The 23671-nt window shown below is 38.2% G+C and overlaps 1 protein-coding gene across 1 annotated transcript in view; it reads right to left on the bottom strand.

Moving 5' to 3' along the window:
- LOC138745947 (structural maintenance of chromosomes protein 1B-like) overlaps positions 1-23671 on the bottom strand; it is a 299213-nt gene that overhangs the window by 249922 nt on the left and 25620 nt on the right. The window contains exon 2 of the mRNA XM_069903513.1: positions 12694-12835. The gene's annotated coding sequence lies outside the window, so the exon portion shown is untranslated. The remainder of the gene's footprint in view (positions 1-12693; positions 12836-23671) is intronic.

Here is a 23671-nt window from a genome sequence, read left to right as displayed (position 1 = left end):
CAAACTGTTGGGTTGTACATGGAATACTGCCCACAAATGCAAAGAACGCCACAATCTCACCAAGAATTGACGTCACTTGCAAGTGATCCCAGGAATCAAATGCCAATCGGCCTTTAAAGTGGCAAGTGTGAAAGCAAAATCAGCTCCACGCTGGCCATCTCATGCCGGGGGCTGACAGCCTCGACTCCTAGTACAATCCCTGGTGTCGCAGACACCAGCGTTGCAATCAGGCAAGTGTGAAAAGGGTAATTGGATTGTGGGATTGAAAGCCAAGTTCATCGTGAAACATGGGGGAGAGGGGGGTTACTTGTGAAAAACAGCTAACAAAGGCAGTTTATATGCTTGATTTCTTAATTTCTATCCAATGTGGTCAGATCTCTGATAGCCAGTCCTGGGTTGTTAAAATTTGAATCTTAGAATAATCAAAAAAGTAGCTGTTTTGCTTCATTTTTACCACTTCTCATTCTAACTTCAACTTCAATGTAACCTTGATCCCATCTTCAGTATGCAGCAAGGACTCCTCCAGTTTCACCCTATCATCGAGCAAATGTAATTTGTAATTACTGCTTACGCATCACCAATACTGTAGTCTCAGTATCCATTTTCTCAATGTTAGTGACACACTGAAAGGTTCTGTTGAATTTTGACTGTGTAAAAATCCTTCACCTATCCTTGTGTACAATGTCCTTTCATGTATACAATAGGCTTTACATTTTTGTTTGAGATTACCAGGCTCATTTGAATTGACTGATATCCTTTTTTGATATCACAATTATATCAATGCACTCATAGTTCAATGTTATGTGCTGCCACAGCAATAACCTTTCCCCTTCTTCCCTTTTCCTGATTCTGTGCTTACTTGACCAATACCAAGATATCAAATGTTTATTTGATATTCAATTTCTTCTTGCTAAGCAGCACATTTAGAATTCATTGGACTATATTATCCTGCATCATTTTCTCAAATCTTTCAATATATTTATGTTAAACAACCTGCCTTACATTTCTGATGGTTCTTCTTGGACATTGATTCCATCTGTCAACTTTGTAGCATTTAATTATGTGGATTGAGGTGGGGTTCTTAAGATGTTCAACTATAACTAACCCTTCAATTATCTTTCCTCTAAAGATAGCAATTTTTATTTTATTAATTTACAAGTTTTTCAATTTATGGACAGAATAAAAATGGACTGTCAGCAATATTGTGTTATATTCTCTCTATCCATGTTGAACTAAACTACCTAGAGAATGTAGTACCATTTGTGGTTGTCTTGATCCACCAGTTTCAGGTACAGCTCTTACCCCTCCACCATCAGACTCCTCAATGACAAACTCAATCAGAGATTCATTTAAGGACTTACTTGTGCATTTTATTGATTTTCTTTTTGTTCTCTCTATATTGCACAGTCAGTTTGTTTTCAGTTCTTTGTTTGTTTACATGTTTTACGCTGTGTACAGTTTATTTTTATCACGACCAATTAGTGGTAATTCTGCCGTGCAGCAGAAAAAAGGAATCCTAAGATTGTATGTGGCAATAAATCTGAAATTTGAAAAGACAACCTATGCAAGACTAAACCAATGGAATTCAACCTTCACTCAATGAAACATGCTGTTCAACTACTTCAAGAGAAAGAACACAAAGAATTCACAAAAGGATTCAATGCCAACTTCTGAAACTGTGGTGAGCCTTTGTTCACCCTTGTTATCAATTACCACAAGGGCATTGTTCAATATGTTCAAAATTGAATAAAAAAACTCATGATTTAGCAACCATTTTTATTTTGCACTCATGCATTACAGCAGTGGATCCCAAGCTTTTTCTTCCAACTCACATACCACTTTAAGTATTCCTTATGCCATAGGTTCTCTGTGATTAGTAAGGGATTGCTTAAGGTGAGATGTAGGTGGAAATAAATAAATTTGAAAACCACTGTTTTAATCGTGCCTAATTGACTTTTTATGTGCACGGTTTCATAACTCCAAAGGAAATGGGCCAATTACAATTTTCCTCAAGCAAAATATTTTGGTAACAATTGGGTCTAGAGCAGTGGTTCTCAACCGTCCCTTCCCACTCACATACCACCTTAAGCAATCCCTTACTAATCACAGAGCACCAATGACATGAAGAATACTTAAAGTGGGATGTGAGTTGGAAGAAAAAGGTTGGGAACCACTGCATAAGAGGATTTTGCTAACAAAAGACACAGCTGATGATGATATGTTCACAGTACCCAGCTCACACATTCTGAGACAAAAAAAACCTGCATATCTTCTTCGATGCTATAACTATCTATCATACTACCTTCAAGGATCTGTGGTCATGCACTCTAATATCCTTCTTCTTCTCTGCACTTTAAAGTTTCCAAATATTTATTATGTATTACTTTGTATAATTTTGTCCTCCTCTAAGTCATTATCTTGTACTTAGCCGGACTGAAAAATGATCACACACATGCTATTTCAAAACAAAACTGTCATTTCAAAATGGAGTCAAGGCATAAACAGGACTTAAGTGTTGGGTATTTGTGGGACAGCGCAAAAATAGGTACTTGACTGAGAAACAAAAACACCTGCGAGTTAGAATCATTGGGCAATTCTTTGAAGTTGCAAAGTCTTTGTCTGTTTTGGAAGCCAATACTTCCCTAAGTTCGCTTGCAGATCTATCTGACTGTCATCACTTGGTTATATTATACCCTACCTGGGGGGATTCACACCACCACTAATTACTGCTTGTATTATATCAACATGCACAATTAAGTTAATCTGTCAGGGCAGGTGGAAATGTACCATGTAGTGAGGATAGATTGGCCCAAGAAATAAGAGCAGCCTATTTCTTTAGGAAAGAGAGAATTGAAAATAAAGAATCTTGGAGTTTGGACTTTGGATTTATCAGAACCATTGAAAGATTAGATTTTTCTCTCTGATAATATTCTCAGCCTTTTCCCTGTTCCATCTCTCATGGCATTTAAAGATGGTAAGATTTTCAGTTGAACTTTTAATAATAATGATTGTAAATCATATTCTAGTATATGGACTGTGATCAAGGCAGAAAGTCAGGACCTACCTGCCTGGTACAGGAAAAATGCTGAGGCAAGTTTGTGTTTTAGATTCCTCGATCTTTGAGCCAAGGAAGAATGAAGGTGCTCCATAGGGATGATCTGCTTTCATTGCAGAGTCATACCTAACTTGCTTTTTATGGGCCATATTCCCTTGTCATTAATCTATCGAATTGTATCTCTTGATGTAACCTCTATGGTGTATTTTGGGATATTCAACCTCCTTATTTCCTTTATCCAATTCACTGCATACATCTTTCATGTAGTTATATGTGACATGGTTGACACAAATCATATGCTCAATGCTAATATCCACGCTTGGCATGGGTGTTCTTCATAGTATTTCATTGTTTTGTCAGACTCGGAAATTCCAAATCTGCTGTGCTGGTGGTGTTGTTGCACACAGTTAAGAATTTTGACATATGAGCAATGAAAGGGGCAGGTTTCTCACAAGTATCCATGTCAAGGGACCACAAAATATCTACACAGTGTTTAAAGATACTTTGTCCATTGTCCTATTTTGCAAGTAACTGAAAGCTAGGCCAACTGATAAAGCATCCTGAATGTACATTACCAATGTTGGTTACAATGCTAACAAGAATACAGAGGATTCGATGTTGTTTAATTAACTGTTGATCATTTTTATTTCTAGTGGTGAAAATGGCTGCTGCCTTATGGTTAGTATAGCACAGGGGTGGGCAACTTACGGCCTGTGGGCTGGATCCAAATTTATCCAGACCGTAACCCAATGCAAAAATACCATGTACCATAAGTAGTGCAACCAAAAAAAATGCAATATAGAAAACATTTGTTAAATGTCAAAAAATAGATGTGGAACTGAAAAGGAGCAACAATATCATTACCTATAAAAAAGAGTGAACTGCAAATACCCAGAAAGTTAATAGATGTCGCCCTGAGGCAATCATATAGTCATGGCTGCACCCAGCTATTAGTTTGGGACTTGAATTGTTCTTCGTCAGAGCTAGTTTTTCTCTTCATTTTTTTGAAAGGTTCATGCACAGTTGTACTGAAAATTGAGCCAGGGTGAGTTTCATTTTTTAAAAATTTCTGATTCCTCAGTTTATATCAATTTTTAAAATTTAGTTAATTATCTATTTGATTTTGTTTTATATTTCATTCCACTCGATACACCTTTGAAGAGACATCGTCCGAGTGAAACTCTAGTCGCATCCTCTTATTCACACTCAATGCTAGAATGAGTTTGAAATTTTATTTTTATTTATATATTTTATTTATTCATTATGAGTTTTTTGAAATGCAATTCAATGTTAAAAAGTTTCACTATAATGTGAGATTATTCACAATCAAGTTACTTTAGTTTTATTTGGTTCTCTGTCTTTACATAATTTTTTATTTTTAAGCGAAAGTTATGAGATTTCTTTCTTAGCCATTTCATTAATAATGATTAGATTGTGGCCTGCCATTTAACCACTGGCATACTATCTGGCCCACACATGGCAAAAGGTTGTCTGCCTCTGGTATCACACATCAAGTTTCTTTGTATTAATAAACAGGAAGGGATGTTGTGTTTGCATAGGAAATCATTAAATGTTACATATTATTTTCAGAAAGGACAATGAATGCTGAATTACATATAAATACATCCTTAACCTTGTGGCTTCATTTATGGAGATTTTATTTCACAGAGACAGTTACTTTGGGGAAAGAAAGAGCTTCAAATACTCTCGTAGAACATCCTTGAAGAGTTTTAACATTAATATGCACCTTTGGGAACAATAGATCGGATTATTCTGTTTGACAAACCCAGGTAAAAAGCGGTGTTCTTTCAAATGGGAAAGCTGGAATGGAGGAAGCAAGAGAAAAGGAGAATCTTGAAAATCAAGAATCACTGATTCTACAGCATCACTACACCTGTCACTTGTATGAAATAACCTTTCAAGACGCAGATGGTATAATCAGCCACCATTATACACATCACATCAACAAAGACTAAATGTCATAATCTTACTTGAGAACAAGTGGCAAACAACATATGAAATTGATTAATTTGTCTAGACAGCCACAGTTTTCAAGAAGGATTTAGAGAACAGAGTAGCCAACTGGAGTAAATACTTTATCTTCTTCTTTGGCTTGGCTTCGCGGACGAAGATTTATGGAGGGGGTAAAAAGTCTTTATAAAAATGATCAAAATACATGAATGCAGAAGTGTATGGAATTTCAAACACCTCCTGATATTGACATAAAACTATCCTCATATGGAGTGGCATTACCTATTCAATCCAGTAATGACATTAACTGTCTTCTTTGGCTTGGCTTCGCGAACGAAGATTTATGGAGGGGGTAAATGTCCACGTCAGCTGCAGGCTCGTTTGTGGCTGACAAGTCCGATGCGAGACAGGCAGACACGGTTGCAGCGGTTGCAGGGGAAAATTGGTTGATTGGGGTTGGGTGTTGGGTCTTTCCTCCTTTGCCTTTTGTCAGTGAGGTGGGCTCTGCGGTCTTCTTCAAAGGAGGTTGCTGCCCGCCGAACTGTGAGGCGCCAAGATGCACGGTTTGAGGCGATATCAGCCCACTGGCGGTGGTCAATGTGGCAGGCACCAAGAGATTTCTTTAGGCAGTCCTTGTACCTCTTCTTTGGTGCACCTCCGTCACGGTGGCCAGTGGAGAGCTCGCCATATAACACGATCTTGGGAAGGCGATGGGCCTCTATTCTGGAGACATGACCCACCCAGCGCAGCTGGATCTTCAGCAGTGTGGACTCGATGATGTCGACCTCTGCCATCTCGAGTACTTCGACGTTAGGGATGAAAGCGCTCCAGTGAATGTTGAGGATGGAGCGGAGACAATGCTGGTGGAAGCGTTCTAGGAGCCGTAGGTGATGCCGGTAGAGGACCCATGATTCGGAGCCGAACAGGAGTGTGGGTATGACAACGGCTCTGTATACGCTTATCTTTGTGAGGTTTTTCAGTTGGTTGTTTTTCCAGACTCTTTTGTGTAGTCTTCCAAAGGCGCTATTTGCCTTGGCGAGTCTGTTGTCTATCTCGTTGTCGATCCTTGCATCTGATGAAATGGTGCAGCCGAGATAGGTAAACTGGTTGACCGTTTTGAGTTTTGTGTGCCCGATAGAGATGTGGGGGGAGCTGGTAGTCATGGTGGGGAGCTGGCTGATGGAGGACCTCAGTTTTCTTCAGGCTGACTTCCAGGCCAAACATTTTGGCAGCTTCCGCAAAACAGGACGTCAAGCGCTGAAGAGCTGGCTCTGAATGGGCAACTAAAGCGGCATCGTCTGCAAAGAGTACTACAAAGCAAAGTACATAGGACAACAAAAATATTGCTTCCTGAGCACTTTTGGGGTATATTTTATGGATTTTGGGCTGCCGATCATGAAAATCACCTTACACTTTTCTTATCATGTATTGTTTTTTTAGATATAATCTAGTTTTGTGATTTCCTGTCATATTTTAAGTCTACTTCAAGTATACAAAACGATGAAGTGCAGCATGTCATTGAAATTCATTTTCTGCATTCGCACTTAGACTTCTTTCCTGATTATCTTGATGCAGTCAGGACAAACATGGTGAAAGGTTTCACCAGGACAGTGCAACCATGGAAAAATAGTATATGCCCAATTGGATTCCATCAATACTGGCTGACTATTGTTGGCCACTGACATGAGAGGCATCAGATGTTCAGTACAAACGAAAATCAGTGGCAAAACATTTTAGGTCAGTTGAACTAATACAATGTGTCGGCATCATTATGCAATTAAAAATGCTAAAGTTAATAAAAGTTAATTTAATGTTTCTTCATCTTCCTACACAATATAGCAAATTTGAAATTATCTTTATGTTCAGCTTGAAGTTGTTTATCATAATCCCCAATTTTTTTTTCAGGAAGCAAACCTTCTGAAAAAAATTGTTGTTCAGTGTGATAGAAATATCTAATTATCTTTGTACCCCTTTTCAATTGTGAGTTGAGCATAAATTATTACATTTTAGATTATTAATCAATTTAAAAAAGGCTTAGAATGAGCACATTAGAATTTGCTCTAGGATTCAAAACTATAACATTCTATAAGTAGAAAAGGAACAGGCATAACTTGGATCATTGTCATAGCATTTGAGTCCACTCGATTTCTAAACTTTTGGTGAACCGAAAAGACTCATTGTTATGCTAATTAAGCTTTTTTTTTCTTTTCTTGAATCATTTCAGAGCAGGTTGAGCACGGTCCCAAAAAACTTCCTGCCACAAGAATCAAAACTCAATAACTCCTGTGGCACCCTTAAAAGAGGATGGGCAATTTGGTGGTAAAATTGATTTGTAAATACTATAATTAATAATTAAAATGTTTAAAATGTCCAATATAGTCATTCTGACTTTTGGATGTCCTTGAATCAGACTAAGAAAAAAACTTGGAAAATTTATGGATATATTGAAAGCAAGGCAAATACTTCGCTGTTCCACTTAAATGAGGTTCATTTCTTTTGAAAAAGTGCAAGAAGTTAGGAAGAATAAATTTAGGGGATTATTTATGAATTAAACTAGGTCATGGCTTTGCTGTGTATGCAGTATATTACTTCTAGTGTGACATGCATACATTTAAACATAATTAAATATTAAGCAAACTAGTCTGTCTCCTAAAATTCCAATGAAAATTAGACTTCTCATTTAAATTCATTAAATATTCCTTTCTTAACAATTCTTCCATTAAACAAACTGTCATTGTGATGGAGCATGAGAAAACTTCAATGGAACTCCAATTTTAAAAGTAGCAATGAAGTGGAACCATGGGTTTGCAAACACAAAAACACCAGACAACATTTAAATTGAACATGCAGAATATTCTCACTGGAAAGCAAGGATTTCATTGTTTAGACAGCTTCCCTGAACTGATCCAGATACTGCATTTCACAAACATTCACAAAAATCTTACTTTGCAGAAATTTCTCACACTGAAAAGAGTTTGTGTTTCAAAAATAGAAAAGAAATGCCCCACTCAAATACATAGAATGTAGTAACAAAATATGTGTGGTTTAAAATAAATAAACAAAGCTCCCTTCCTTCTCTTTGCATTAATCTGGTGAATGAAAGAGACTGTACAAGACACTGAACTTCACAGCAAGAAAAAAAAATTAAGAACACTGTCCCACCTCTCAGGATCATGGGAGAAAGATGATTTAAATAAGATGCACATCAGGTTGGCCTAGGTACAATGCAGAATGTTATACCTCTCTCCTGACAACATTTGCTCTTAGTTAAAGTTCTACGAGACATTTTATCCCTTTGATTCTTTGCAAAAGTAGTGAATACAGGATGTGTTATAGGAAGTGATACATTTGATTGTGAAGAGGGAATAAGTGGATTTAATCCTAACCTTAATCGATGCTCATTTGAACTGAGATTCATTCTCCAGCAATTCTCCACTTAGTTTTTCTCTAAGTCCTGAGACTGTCAATAGTATTCATTCAACCTGCCTAAATTGGTACGAACTGGAGTTCATAGCTGAGATCCAATCTGTATGTAAAACCACAATGCTGGAGAAACTCAGAGGGTCAAACAGAATACTTTATAAAGGAAAGATAATGATACATAACCAACATTTCAGGCTTGAGCCTTGATGAAGGTCTCAGAATTGTTCTTTCACTTGTATGGTATCTGTAGACTTTCATGTTTTATATTTGGTCAGAATCATTTGGTAATGTATCATACATGTTTATTCAGAGATATTATGACATTTGTTCTGATGGCATTCTATGCATTATTTATTTTGCATTGTGTCCTCCAAGTCACACATGTCCTTTCTCTCAATCCACATATTCTGAAATGTATTCAAAACGCTTTTTTCGAAAAAAAAGATAAAATCTTTGGTGATTTCCTCAGGTTAGATTATGTTGCTCTGTTTATTGCAGATGTATGATTGAAAATACGCTTATCTTTGTGAGGTTTTTCAGTTGGTTGTTTTTCCAGACTCTTTTGTGTAGTCTTCCAAAGGCGCTATTTGCCTTGGTGAGTCTGTTGTCTATCTCATTGTCGATCCTTGCATCTGATGAAATGGTGCAGCCGAGATAGGTAAACTGGTTGACCGTTTTGAGTTTTGACTGAAAAACCTCACAAAGATAACCGTATACAGAGCCATTGTCATACCCACACTCCTGTTCGGCTCCGAATCATGGGTCCTCTACCAGCACCACCTACGGCTCCTAGAACGCTTCCACCAGCGTTGTCTCCGCTCCATCCTCAACATCCATTGGAGCGCTTACACCCCTAACGTCGAAGTACTCGAGATGGCAGAGGTCGACAGCATCGAGTCCACGCTGCTGAAGATCCAGCTGCGCTGGATGGGTCACGTCTCCAGAATGGAGGACCATCGCCTTCCCAAGATCGTGTTATATGGCGAGCTCTCCACTGGCCACCGTGACAGAGGTGCACCAAAGAAAAGGTACAAGGACTGCCTAAAGAAATCTCTTGGTGCCTGCCACATTGACCACCGCCAGTGGGCTGATAACGCCTCAAACCGTGCATCTTGGCGCCTCACAGTTTGGCGGGCAGCAACCTCCTTTGAAGAAGACCGCAGAGCCCACCTCACTGACAAAAGGCAAAGGAGGAAAAACCCAACACCCAACCCCAACCAACCAATTTTCCCTTGCAACCGCTGCAATCGTGTCTGCCTGTCCCGCATCGGACTTGTCAGCCACAAACGAGCCTGCAGCTGACGTGGACTTTTTACCCCCTCCATAAATCTTCGTCCGCGAAGCCAAGCCAAAGAAGAATGATTGAAAATGTACTTAAGAATAAAATACGATAATAACATCCTGAAAATTTCAAGGGGTACTTTCCAGAATGAGTTACGCTTGTATACAATTTCCACATCAGACGTACAGCAAATGTTATCACTTCCTATGCACTGTCCTTTTGGACTAAAGCTTGAAAAAGTAGACTGCATTGCCTCAAGTGTAATCAAGGGGATTAGTGTAATTATACACCTCTGTTGGCATGGATGAGAGAGCCTGAAAGGCATGTTTTCGTGCTGTCCAATTCTCGGACTCTATGACTATCCAAATCCTGCAGTGACAAATAGTTCCAAAATCAAGGATGTCTTATTCATGCAGTGGACACTGTCATGACCAAAGACACAATTTTTTAGGGCACACAAGAATTTATTGGCCACCAGTTATTTTATGCATGGAGACATAGTAGACTGCAGATGCAAAACAAAATACTGCTGGAGGAACTCAGCAGGGCAGACAGCATCCACGGAGGGAAATGAACAGCAATGAAGAAGGGTTTTGACTCAAAACATGGACTGTGCATTTTCTTCCATGGATACTGCCTCCAGTGGATACTGCATCCACTACCTCCAGCGTTTTGGTTTTTTTTTGGTTGCATATTGTAGGCAAGTGTGATGTTACATCTGAATAGTATGAAACTATCAAGATGGCACAAGATTTGATCTCATGGTTCTTCTTTCTCTGCATAAGTTGAGACCTGATACATATTGATATCTGCATTAGTATCATAATGAAAACCCCTAAATCATGAGTAGTCGTTTCAACATCTATCAGTAAAAAAATCAGTGCATGCATTTTTTTTTAAATCACTCATGGCACAATCTGAAATTAGTTGGTAGCGAAATTAGGTGCTAATTAATGGATGACCAATCACATCTAGGTTAATCAAATAATCTCCATATGAACCAGGAGTATTGCCCTGGAATTATATCCTAATGTTTCCAAACTCACACCAGATGTCAGTAAGTAAGCATGGCAAATGCAGTCCCCTTGTTTAAAAAGGGTAATAGGGAAAATCCTGGGAATTATAGGCCAGTGAGACTTGCGTCAGTGGTATACAAACTATTGGGCAGGATTTTTGAGAATTTAGAAAAGTGTAGTCTTCTCAGGGATAGTCAGCATGGCTTTGTGAGGGGTAGGTCATGCCTCATGAGCTTAAATAATATTTTTGAGGAAGAAACAAAAGAAATTGATTAAGGTATGTTGGTAGACATGGTGTATGCATTTCAGTAAGACATTTGACAAGGTCCCCCATGATAGCTTCAATCAGAAAATCATGAGGCATGGGATCCATGGAATCTTGGCTGTGTGGATTCAGAATTGGCTTGCCTGCAGAAAGCAGAGATTAGTAGTAGATGGAACGTATTCTGCTTGGAGGTAAGTGACCAGTGGAATTCCACATGGATCTTTTCTGGGACCCCTGCTCTTTATGATTTTTATAAATGATCTGGATGAAGTTTTGGGCTTGAGCCTTGATGAAGTAGTCATTTGGCAGATAACTCAAAGGATGGAGATGCTGTAGATAGCGTAGAAAGTTGTTGTAGGTTACAATAGGATATAGACAGGATGTAGAGTTAGGTGGAAAAGTAGCAGATACGAGTTCAATCCAGATAAGGGTGAATTGATGCATTTTGGAAGTTCAAACCTGAATTACAGGTAGGATGTGGAAGCTATGGAGAGGGTGCAGAGATTTAACAGGATGTTACCTGGATTGGAGAGTGTTTCTTATGAGGCCAAGTTTTCTTAACAAAATATCATATGGAATGAAAACTAATGATGTTCACTGCTTTTGAACCACAGTGAAAATATGGCAGGTTATTTTCACAGGTTACTCTCCAAAAACTTACAAATTACTGGTCCAGATAATAAAGTTTGATGGTATTCATTGAAAGATAACCATCTTCAAGGACATAAATACATTTATTAGCTTCACTGATAATTACGCTATTTACAGAGTTAGCAAATTGAAAAAGAAGGCTGACTTTCCAAAGATAATTTCTATAGTTGATTTCAATTTGTTAAAGTTACTAAAATGTTGGAACAGGAAGGCACATAGTCTGAAAGTTAATGATTTGGGGTTTAAGGAACCAAAATTGAATTGGTTTAGGAGAACATTTCCAGAGAGTAAGGTGGTTATGCCTGAATGTTTTGAAAACTTGACGCGTTTTCCTGAGAAGTGTTTGTAATTTCATATGGAGTGATTGGCAATTTGCTCTCCAGGTATCAGGAAGCCCAAGATCTTCACACAAGTCTGTACCAATTTTTTTTTAAGAGGCGACCGTCAGTGATTTCCACATTAGTGCTGAATACAATTCAGTGCCCCAAATGCTAAAGCTCTTAATCCAAATGGTTTTATGTTGAACATCCAAACCAATGTAATAGGAAATGACTTTTTTTGGCAGAAATTCTACTGCTGCCCACATAGTGCACTAACTTCAGTTTAGAAAAAGGAAAATACTTAAACTCCAAGGCTTAATGGTTAAACCACTTAAGATGAATGTTTTTCACAAAAGAACAAACAAACCAAGTTAACTCAAAAGTTCATCCTATGGTTTTATAGGAATGTTTTGAAGATCTCCATAAATGTCCTGTTCATAAGTTATTTCAAAACTAAAATAAATGATATTCTGCCAGAAGGGGTAATCATATCTCGGAGTTTATGATGACCAACAGAATTATCCCAAATTTTAGTCATATGTTATGTAACATTTAGAGGACATAAGGTGTGACATGAGAAAGGGAAAGAGTATGGGAGAAAAAACACAAATGGCCTTTGCAGGTTGCTGGTATTTAAATTATTTCCATCAGTTTTCTCATTTCTTAAATATGAAGCATTTGATTGTAAAGTGGAATTCTGAAACTTTTACCTGCTATTTTCTTCAATAGAAAAAGGAACGCTGCTCAAATATTTTCATCACTGACCAGCTGTGTCCAGACACTGGAGACCAAGTCCTTTCTTGCATCATCCTGAGCATCATTGCCCTTGTTTTATTTCAGCTCCTTGATTCCCTAGAATTCAGAAAATAAATTTTGAAATCTTCATTTTTCCAATATCTGAGCTGCTTCTCTCCTACTCTTACGAAAATAGAGTTTAGCTCACAATTCATGTTTTTACTTATAGCTAGGTACAGTTTGTCCCTTTTTCTCATTACTGATCCTTCAGTAATTTACTCTCACAAAAATTGAGAATTCTTCCTTCTCTCCCTGCTTCTTTAGCCAAGCTTCTCTTCAACTTCATCTTTTCACTTACTGCTTGGTCTTCTTAATGGGTCTAAGATGTTATGTGAAATACAAAACAGATAAATACTGGGTCATAATCTTTCACCTTCCAATAATATGAATATAGAAATGTAGGGAGGATTTAATGTCCTCCATCTTATGAAAAGATCTTTATGGTGATACAAGACAGGTTCAAAATAAAATGTTTGCTCTTTGGTTGCCACAAGCTGGCAGTTCCAAAGCATACTGATGCACTATCAATAACTCAAAAGACTAGAGTTACTTATCTATTGTCTTTTATTTACAATGAACTTGAAGGCCATCCTGTGCTGTGACCCAGGCTTTCTGGGGAGGGTTCATGGTGTTAGAGCCTTTGTACAGGCTTAAGAGAGAGGAGCCATGGGTAGAGTCAGAACCAGATTAATGACTGTACAGCAGTTCACCACACATACAATGGTGAATTGTTGGTGAGAGGTGATGTGCACAAAATGAAAATCAAGTAGAGCTGCTGTCTCTAGCTCCATCAACTAGGTTCAATCCTGAGCTCTGCTGTTATCTGTATGGAGATGTGTTTCATTGCTGTACAACCATTGCATACATAAAATGGCACTTTTCCAAGGGTCAGTTACAGGGTCTGACTCCATCCGCCAGGCAATTAATGGAATCTATTGTCCTTCTCATCCCTCCACCCCATTTACCTCCAACAATAATCCATCTTCCCCGTCTGTAGCTTCTGATTTCATTGTTTTCCCTATCCCAGCTCCCCTCATTTCCTCAGACCCTCCTTGTCACCATCTTGCTAAAAATGCCCAACAAATCGTCCCACAACAACAACTCATATCCCATCATCCATTCAAAAAAATCCTTTATCCTCCTTTCATCACCTTTCCTGAATCCAACCAAACTTTCATCTCCCTCTCCACCTCCCAAGACTTCCCACACAAATCTCCTTCAGTTTTGCCACCTTAAACTTCCTGCCTCAAATTGCTTTTAGACAATGCCTCCATGATGTCAGCCCTCCACAAAGGTGGCTGACTGTCTATGCATAATCTATTTGACTGTAAAAGATGCCTTATACCTTATACATGGTAGAACATCATAAATCTTCTACAAAATTGATACAGCCACTAACCTTCTTCCACAACCAGCTCTGCATAAATGTACATTTCTGCACACATTACAAATTCTGATTTTTTTTTTTGTTTTTACATATCTATTGGTTAGATTAAAACATCAATTAATATATATGCAAACATGAAACCACAAGTGTAGTGTAATCATTTGTTATGACAGAAAACCTCTCAAATATTAAGGAGCATTTAGATTGAATTTTGTCCAGACCAAGTGTAGGACTCAGATGACCCCACTGATATCACTGGGAAAAATCTTAAGAATGTTAGTAGCAAAGCCTGAGAAAGCTGTTTTTCTTCTATTTCTCAGTTTGGGTTCAATACATGCTCTGCAGAGATGCAAAAGGGATACAGGTAAACAATGGAAAGAGAGGTAAAGCCACATATTTCCACAGACGTTGATAAGGATCTTGTCAAAATTGCTTCCATCTTAAGGGTTTAGACCCTTAAAATTTCTCTCAACATTCAGCCATAAGTGAGATGATGTGAAGAACATGTGCTCATTATAAACCAATCACAGATCTAGGTCATATCTAAGCAGAGAATGGTTAACCTACAATTTCAATTTAGAGTATACACACACATCAAAAATCAGGTTGAGGTACAGCTTCTTCCCATGGGCAGTGAGAATGCTGAACGACCAAATGAACTGGTCACATTACTAACCCATGACTCTCATATTCATAAAACAATATTTATTTATTTATATGTGCAGTACGAATACTTGTTCTGCATATGTGTTATATTTGGTTGTATGTCTGCATCTCTTGGTGCCTGCTACATTGACCACCGCCAGTGGGCTGATATTGCCTCAAACCATGCATCTTGGCGCCTCACAGTTCGGCGGGCAGCAACCTCCTTTGTAGAAGACCGCAGAGCCCACCTCACTGACAAAAGGCAAAGGAGGAAAGACCCAACACCCAACCCCAACCAACCAATTTTCCCCTGCAACCGCTGCAACCGTGTCTGCCTGTCCCGCATCGGACTTGTCAGCCACAAACGAGCCTGCAGCTGACGTGGACATTTACCCCCTCCATAAATCTTCGTCCGCGAAGCCAAGCCAAAGAAGAATGTCTGCATATTTTGCATTGAGGACTGGAGAACACTGTTTTGACAGGTTGTACTTGTGTAATCAGATGATAATAAACTTGGCTTGATATTTGATTAGCGATAATGTTGCTTGGTGTTGGCAAAACATACTGTAAACAAAGGAAAAAGGAACTTCCCTTTCCTACATTTTGACCTTTCCATTGAATGGAGAAAAATTAAAATTGGTTCTGAGGTTGGAGGCCTTTTAACAAAAGTAAATGCCCATCCTGTGTCATTCAATTTGTTTTATTTCATGAGTTAAATCTTTTATCAGTCTTGGCAATTGTGGTTAAAAAGCTGTTCTTCATTAAGGGTTGAAATTTTGGTGTCAATGGATCTCAGTGCCAGAGACCCAAGTTTGAAACTGAACACCAGTGCTGTCCATGTATAGTTTGCACGTTCTCATTGTGAACATATGGGAGTTAAGAAGCTCATTTCAAAACATAAATCAAATCAGGACAGAGGTGTATATAACAATAAGAATATGCAGAGTTTTGTGAATCTGAGAGCCTCGGATGGTTAGTGTGAACAGTTCCTTTGCTCGTTCAGCATTCTTACTGCTCGAGCATGGGTTGATCCAAAGTCTACGCCTGTATTTTGTTTGTTTGGAAGTTTAAGAGAAATATAACTGTTCTTTTTAACTTAATTAATTGACCCTGACATCCTCTGAGAGCACGAACTCATTCTTTATATTTCAATGTCGTCAGCTACGCTATGTCATGTGATATCTTTATCAAGGCCCATAAAGTAAAGATTAGATACTAATGTATAACGACTTATTTCAATGGCATAGAGTATGTGTATGTTTATATATAATAAATGCAGAAAATATTCATTTCCATACATTATCAGAAAAATATCGCCTAAAGAAAACGACATTTTGTCCGAACCACAGATTTTATCCAACCAAGTACAATCTGTTCAAACAAATTAATCCCGGTCCCTGTGTTTCACTGACTTCAAATAATTTTTTGAATATATATATATTCCCTTAAGCCCATCGCTGTAAAAAATTTAAAAAAAAGAATATGCAATTTCCCATTGCAGAATACATTTTCATAACTCAAAATCTTAACATGGGACAGACTTAATTGAATTTTATAATTAATAAATACAGTAAAATCCCCATTATCCAGAATTTAAGCAACTAGTAAAAAAAAATTATGGAAAAAAACTGGTCAAAAATATGAATATTTAAAATTTAAATTCTCCAACCCACACAACACACAATCTCAAGCAACTGGAAAATTCACTTAACCAGCATCTACCAATCACCATAGGGCAGTGGTTCTCAATAGACAATAGACAATAGGAGCTGGAGTAGGCCATTTGGCCTGTCGGGCCAGCACCGCCATTTTAGATCATGGCTGATCATTACCATCAGTACCCCTTTCCAGCCTTATCCCCATAACCCTTAGCTCCATTACCCACAAGAGTCTTATCTAACTCTCTTTTGAACATAGTCAGCGAATCCGCCTCTACCACCCTCTGTGGCAGAGCATTCCACAGATTCACACTTCTCTGGGTAAAAAAATGCTTTCTCATCTCTGTCCTAAAGGGCCTACCCTGTATTCTTAAACTATGCCCTCTAGTCCTCGTCTCCCCCATCATTGGGAACAAGTAATCAGACTTCACCTTTTCTATCCCCCTGATGATTTTGTATACCTCAATCATGTCCCCCCTCATCCTTCTAAACTCTAATGGATACAAGTCCAGTTTTTCTAGCCTTGCTGCATATGACAACCCTGCCATCCCTGGAACTAACCTTGTAAATCTGCGCTGCACACCCTCTATAGCTAGTATGTCCGTCCTCAAGTTTGGAGACCAGAACTGGACGCAATACTCCAGGTGGGGTCTCACCAGGGCCCTGTATAACTGCAGAAGGGCGTCTCTGTTCCTATACTCCAATCCCCTCTTTATGAAAGCCAACATTCCATTTGCCTTCTTCACAGCTTTCTGAACCTGCATGCTAGCCTTCAGTGACCGGTGAACAAGTACACCCAGATCCCTTTGCACTTCCCCACTCCCTAGCTTGTCTCCATTTAAATAATACTCAGCTTTCCTATTACTTCCCCCAAAATGAATAACTTCACATTTGTTCACATTGAAATTCATCTTCCATTTAGCCGCCCACTCCTCCAGCCTGTCCAAGTCCCTCTGCATTTTCCTTACATCCTCCTCACACTCCACACCGCCACCCAGTTTAGTGTCATCTGCAAATTTGCTCATGTTATTTATAATCCCCTCATCCAAATCATTAACATAAATTACAAACAACTGAGGACCCAACACCGATCCCTGAGGCACTCCACTCGTCACATCCTGCCATTCTGAAAAAGACCCATTTACTCCAACCCTTTGTTTCCTATCTCTTAACCAATTTCCTATCCATGTCAGCACCTTACCTCCAATACCATGCTCCTGATCTTGCCCACTAGACTCCCGTGCGGTACCTTATCAAAGGCCTTCTGGAAGTCCAAATAAACCACATCCACTGGCTCTCCCGAGTCCACCCTCTTTGTCACATCCTCAAAAAATTCCAGAAGGTTAGTCAAGCATGACTTACCCTTAAGAAATCCATGCTGACTAGCCCTTATACTATTATTACTGACTAAGTGTTCTGCTATTTCTCCTTTTATGATGGACTCCAATATCTTCCCCACCACTGATGTCAGGCTAACCGGTCTATAATTTCCCGTTTTCTCCCTCCCTCCTTTCTTAAAAAGCGGCACCACATCAGCCACTCTCCAATCCTCAGGGACCTCCCCGGAATCTATAGAACTTTGGAAAATGTCGACCAGTGCCTTCACAATTTCCATAGCCACCTCTTTAAGCACCCTAAGATGCAGCCCATCAGGCCCTGGGGATTTATCAGCCCTCAGTCCCAACAATTTACTCATAACCTCCTGCTTCTGGATCCGGATATTCATTAGATCCCCTACCTCCCCAGTAAAGTTCCCCAAGTCTCTTTCCACTCACATACCACTTTAAGTAATCGCTATGCCATTGGTGCTCTGTGTTTAGTAAGGGATTGCTTAAGGTGATATGTGAGTGGGAAGAGAAGGTTGAGAATCACTGCTCTAGACCCAATTGTTACTGAAATATTTTGCTTGAGAAAAATTGTCATTGGCCCATTTCCTTTGGAAACCGGGCAACTAACAAGTCAATTAGATATGATTAAAACAGTGGTTTTCAAACTTTTTCTTTCCACCCACATACCACCTTAAGTAATCCCTTTCTAATCACAGAGCACCTATGGCATAGGAAATACTTAAAGTGGTATGTGAGTGGAAAGAAAAAGGTTGAGAACCACTGACCTAGGGGCTGGATACCAGGGGATTTACTGTAATTGGATCTGTTCATTATCAGTATACTAAGTATTCAATATGAGACTTACTTACATTGGAAGTAGAAATATGATGACAAAATGTCATGGATTATAGTTTTTCTTCCTTAATTTGATATTGGATTTCATAATATTCTTCAAATTAATTTTAGCTACATCTATATGTCTATAAATGCTGCCAAAACATCACTGTTCAATTGAAAAAAAAATTCCATTAAAAGTAAAGTAGATCCAGAATCTAATTGACAGTGAATTGTAAAGCCATTTTGCTATCAACCTATCATGCCTCTCTCTTTCTAGCCTAAAGGCACATTGATAGCCAACATAATAAGGACCTCCATCACCCTGGCCACAACCTGTCTTGACTTCAACAGTCTCCTTACTCATTTTAATTTCACACCCTTGGAATGCCTTGCCCTCCACTTGCTCCACACTAATCCCAACCTCACCATCAAACCAACACACAAGGGTTGCCCAGTTGTGGTCCCATCGATCTGGTATTTTCCTACCTCAACACTGATTTGTCCAGTCTCTCCCAACCGATAACCATGACACACTTCCATAGATGCCCTCCATCACTTCAATTACTTTTGTTAGCTATGTGGAACAATCCATGCTACAAGCTGACACAGGAAAGGCTTCAACTCTTCCTCCTCTTCATTGACCACTATTTTGGTGCTGCTTCATGCACCCATGATGAGCTTGTCAACTTTATCCACTTTGCTGCCAACTTCCACCCTGACCTCAAATTCATGTGGTCCATCTTTAGCAGCATGCTCCCCTTTCTTGATCTCTCTCTGTCTCCATCTCAGGAACAATGTTCCCTCTCATTTTCAATAGTCAGTGGGCACAAAAACCTTATGTTGTGCAACTTTATTCCTGTGACAAAAGTATGTGTGCACTGAATGTTTACGCAAATGTAAACTTGAAAGTGTTTCAAGATAATTTTGGCACAGACTATCTCTTATGGCTAATAAAACTATATTGTATGATTGTAAAACTGTATACAAGTATGATTGCATTCTATGAAGAAATGTATTTAATTAATTATTAATTACCTCAATATTTTAGATAAGTAACCTTTTGTGCGCATATTAATTTCCTTTCTGCACTGGCTGCATGTATATGCACGCACAGAGCTTCGAGGGAAAAGTGCTCGGGAGATAAACTCTTGACAGGAAACTTCTGCAGACCCACCCACTCCCACATTTATCTCATCTACACCTCTTCACACCCTGTCCCCTGTAAGGAATCTATTGCTTTCTCACAATTCCTCCATCTCCGTCGGATTTGCTCACAGAACAATGTCTTCCATGCCAGATCATTCAAGATGTCCCCTTTCTTCAAAAAAACATGGCTTCCTGATGGAGGAGTCACGTGATGGAGTAGTGGCCGGTGGGGGAACTCCAGCACTCTCCGGAAAAGTTAAAAAAAAGTCAGTGAAAAAACAAAGGCACAAACACAAAAACCAAAATAAAGTGAAAGTAAAGGTGTGGAGAAAATGGCAGCGAAGAAAGAAAAGCCAAAAGCAACGGGAAGAAGAGAAGAAGAAAGGACGTCGGAAGAAGAAGGTGAAGGCCTTACCTGTACGAGGAGGCCCGCCATGGAGAGAGAAGCCCGCTCCCTAAGGTCAGTTGAAGCCCCGAACTCGGGACTACAAAAATGGCTCACGGAGCCAAACAAAAGTGTGCAACTGCGCAAGACAAAAATAACACTGACGGGAGGGGGGACCAGCTGAGGAGTAAATCTCCACAGCTGAAATTGACAACCACAACAAAGCAGCAAGAGGAAAACATAGAAAATAACGAGAACAAGAAAGAAGCGAGTAAAAAGAAATCAAAGAAACAACAGATGACCAACCCAGAGGAAGAAGACCAGCATCAAGACACTTCTAGTAAAAATAAGAAGACCAAAAATACCCAACAAAATAAAACAAACAAAACAACAAGAAAACCAGAAGAGACAGAAGTAAAGGACACAGATCCTGGAGTGGACTCAGAAGAAGAAGAGGAAGAACACAGAGAAATGGAAGATGAAGGGAAGGGCAAGTACATGGATATATATTTTTTTAAAGAATATATGGAATCAGTAAAAGAATGGCAATCGCAAGAATTCAGTGAAATAAAAAGAAGAGTAAAAAGTACAGAAGAAAAAATGAATAGATTAGAGATGATCATGTCAGATATAGGAAAAAGAGTGGACAAGGTGGAAGAATGAGAAACAGCCGTAGAAATGGAAGTAGATGACTTAAAAAAGAAATTAGAAGAATCTGATAAAAAGTTAAAGAGACACAAGAGCTGTTAGCTCAGAAGATAGATATAATGGAAAATTATAATAGAAGAAACAATATAAAGATAGTGGGCCTTAAGGAAGATGAAGAAGGCAAGAATATGAGAGAATTTATAAAAGAATGGATCCCCAAGGTCCTAGGAAGACCAGAATTACAGGAAGAAATGGAAATAGAAAGGGCACACAGAACATTAGCCCCTAAACCACAACCACAACAAAAACCAAGATCCATTCTAATAAAATTCCTAAGATATACAACAAGAGAAAATATATTGGAGAAAGCAATGAGGAAAATAAGAGAAAACCAAAAACCACTGGAATACAAAGGTCAAAAAATTTTTTTCTATCCAGATACAAGTTTTGAACTCCGGAAGAAGAGGAAGGAGTTTAATACAGCAAAAATGAACCTATGGAAAAAAGGATATAAACTTATGCTAAAGTATCCAGCGGAGCTTAAAATAGTTATTCCAGGGCAGCAAAACAGACTATTCTTGGATCCGGAGGAAGCACGAAAATTTGCAGAACAACTACAAAACAGACAGAAAGATAAAGATATGTAACAAGAGCAAAAATGACCACAAACTATATGTATGTGCGTATTTTTTTATATATTAAAAAAATAGAGTATAGGAAAGAACTAAGAAGGGAAAGAAAGAGAAGAAAGGAAGTATGGGGGGAATTTAGAGAGTGACCTTTGTTATATATGAAGATTAAAATCTTTTCTGGGGGGGCTGGGTCACAACTGCGAAATCAGTTGACGCTTGCGAGTGAATTCGCAAATCCAAATGGAGAGGGGAGATGTGGTTGTCCGACAAGGGACAAAGGGCAACTCAGGAAGGGGAGGGGATAGTGGGGTTAAAGGAATTTTAGATAGGAGAATAATGGAAATATTTTATGTTTTAGAAATGTTGTCTTATAATGTGTTCAAAAAAAGAAAGCAGAAATGGATAAAAAGGAAAGGTGATGATGAGGAAATGGAAAGGAAAGATAAACAAAGTATGAAATGGCTATGTTGAACTATATGACTTTAAATATTAATGGAATACATAACCAAATCAAAAGGAAGAAACTGCTAAATTTACTGAAAAAAGAAAAAATTGATATAGCATTCGTACAAGAAACACACTTAACTGAAGTGGAACACAAGAAATTAAAGAGAGATTGGATAGGACATGTAACAGCAGCGTCATATAATTCAAAAGCTAGAGGAGTAGCTATATTAATCAGTAAAAATGTACCAATCAAAATAGAAGAGGAAATAACAGATCCAGCAGGGAGATATGTAATGATAAAATGTCAGATATATTCGGAGTTTTGGAATTTACTCAATGTATATTCACCTAACGAAGAAGATCAAAAATTTATGCAAGATATCTTTTTGAAGATAGCAGACACGCAAGGGAACATACTAATAGGAGGGGATTTCAACCTTAATTTGGATTCAAACATGGATAAAACTGGGAAAAAAAATTAACAGAAAGAACAAAGTAACCAAATTTATAATTAAATCGATGCAAGAAATGCAACTTTTGGATATATGGAGGAAACAACACCCAAAGGATAAGGAATATTCATATTATTCGGGTAGACATAAAACATATTCAAGAATAGACCTATTCCTGTTATCAGCTCGCATGCAAGAGAGAGTTAGGAAAACGGAATATAAAGCTTAACTATTATCGGACCACTCACCCCTGTTATTGACAATAGAGTTAGAGGACATCCCACCAAGAATGTATAGATGGAGATTAAACTCCATGCTACTTAAAAGGCAGGATTTTAGAGAATTAATTGAACGACAAATTAAAATGTACTTTGAAATAAATATGGAATCAGTGAAAGATAAGTTTATACTATGGGATGCAATGAAAGTGTTCATCAGAGGGCAAATAATAAGTTATGTAACTAAGATGAAGAAGGACTACAATCAGGAAACAGAGCAGTTGGAAAGGGAAATAGCAAATATAGAAAAAGAATTAGCAATGAAGGAAGACACGACTAAAAGAAGAGAATTGGCAGATAAAAAAATAAAATATGAAACACTACAAACATATAAGGTGGAGAAGAACATAATGAAGACAAAACAGAAATATTATGAACTAGGAGAAAAAATGCACAAAATTCTAGCGTGGCAGCTTAAGACAGAACAAACTAAGAGAATGGTATTGGCATTAAGGAAAAAGGAGATTAGTGAAAACTTCAGAGAATTATACGAACAATTATATCAAACTGAAAACAAAGGGAAAGAAGACAAAATAGATGAATTTTTAACTAAAATTGAACTACCAAAATTTCAAACAGAGGAACAAAATAAATTAACAAAACCATTTGAAATAGAAGAAATACAGGAGATAATAAAAAAAACTACCGAATAATAAAACACCAGGAGAGGATGGATTCCCAATAGAATTCTATAAAACATTTAAAGATTTATTAATTCCTCCCCTTCTGGAAGTAATCAACCAGATTGATAAAACACAAAGCTTACCAGATTCATGCAAAACAGCAATAATTACAGTAATACCAAAGACAGGGAAAGATCCACTCGCACCAGCGTCATATAGACCAATATCTTTACTTAACACAGATTATAAGATAATAGCTAAACTATTAGCAAAGAGATTAGCAGACTATGTACCAAAAATAGTAAATCTAGACCAAACTGGATTTATTAAAAAAAGACGAACAACAGACAATATCTGTAAATTTATTAACTTAATTCATTCAGTAGAAAGAAATAAAGCTCCAACAGTAGCGGTTGCTTTAGACGCA

Source organism: Narcine bancroftii, chromosome 11 (assembly GCF_036971445.1).
Source record: "Narcine bancroftii isolate sNarBan1 chromosome 11, sNarBan1.hap1, whole genome shotgun sequence".
Taxonomy (NCBI): domain Eukaryota; kingdom Metazoa; phylum Chordata; class Chondrichthyes; order Torpediniformes; family Narcinidae; genus Narcine; species Narcine bancroftii.
This window is presented reverse-complemented; position numbering and strand designations above follow the sequence as displayed.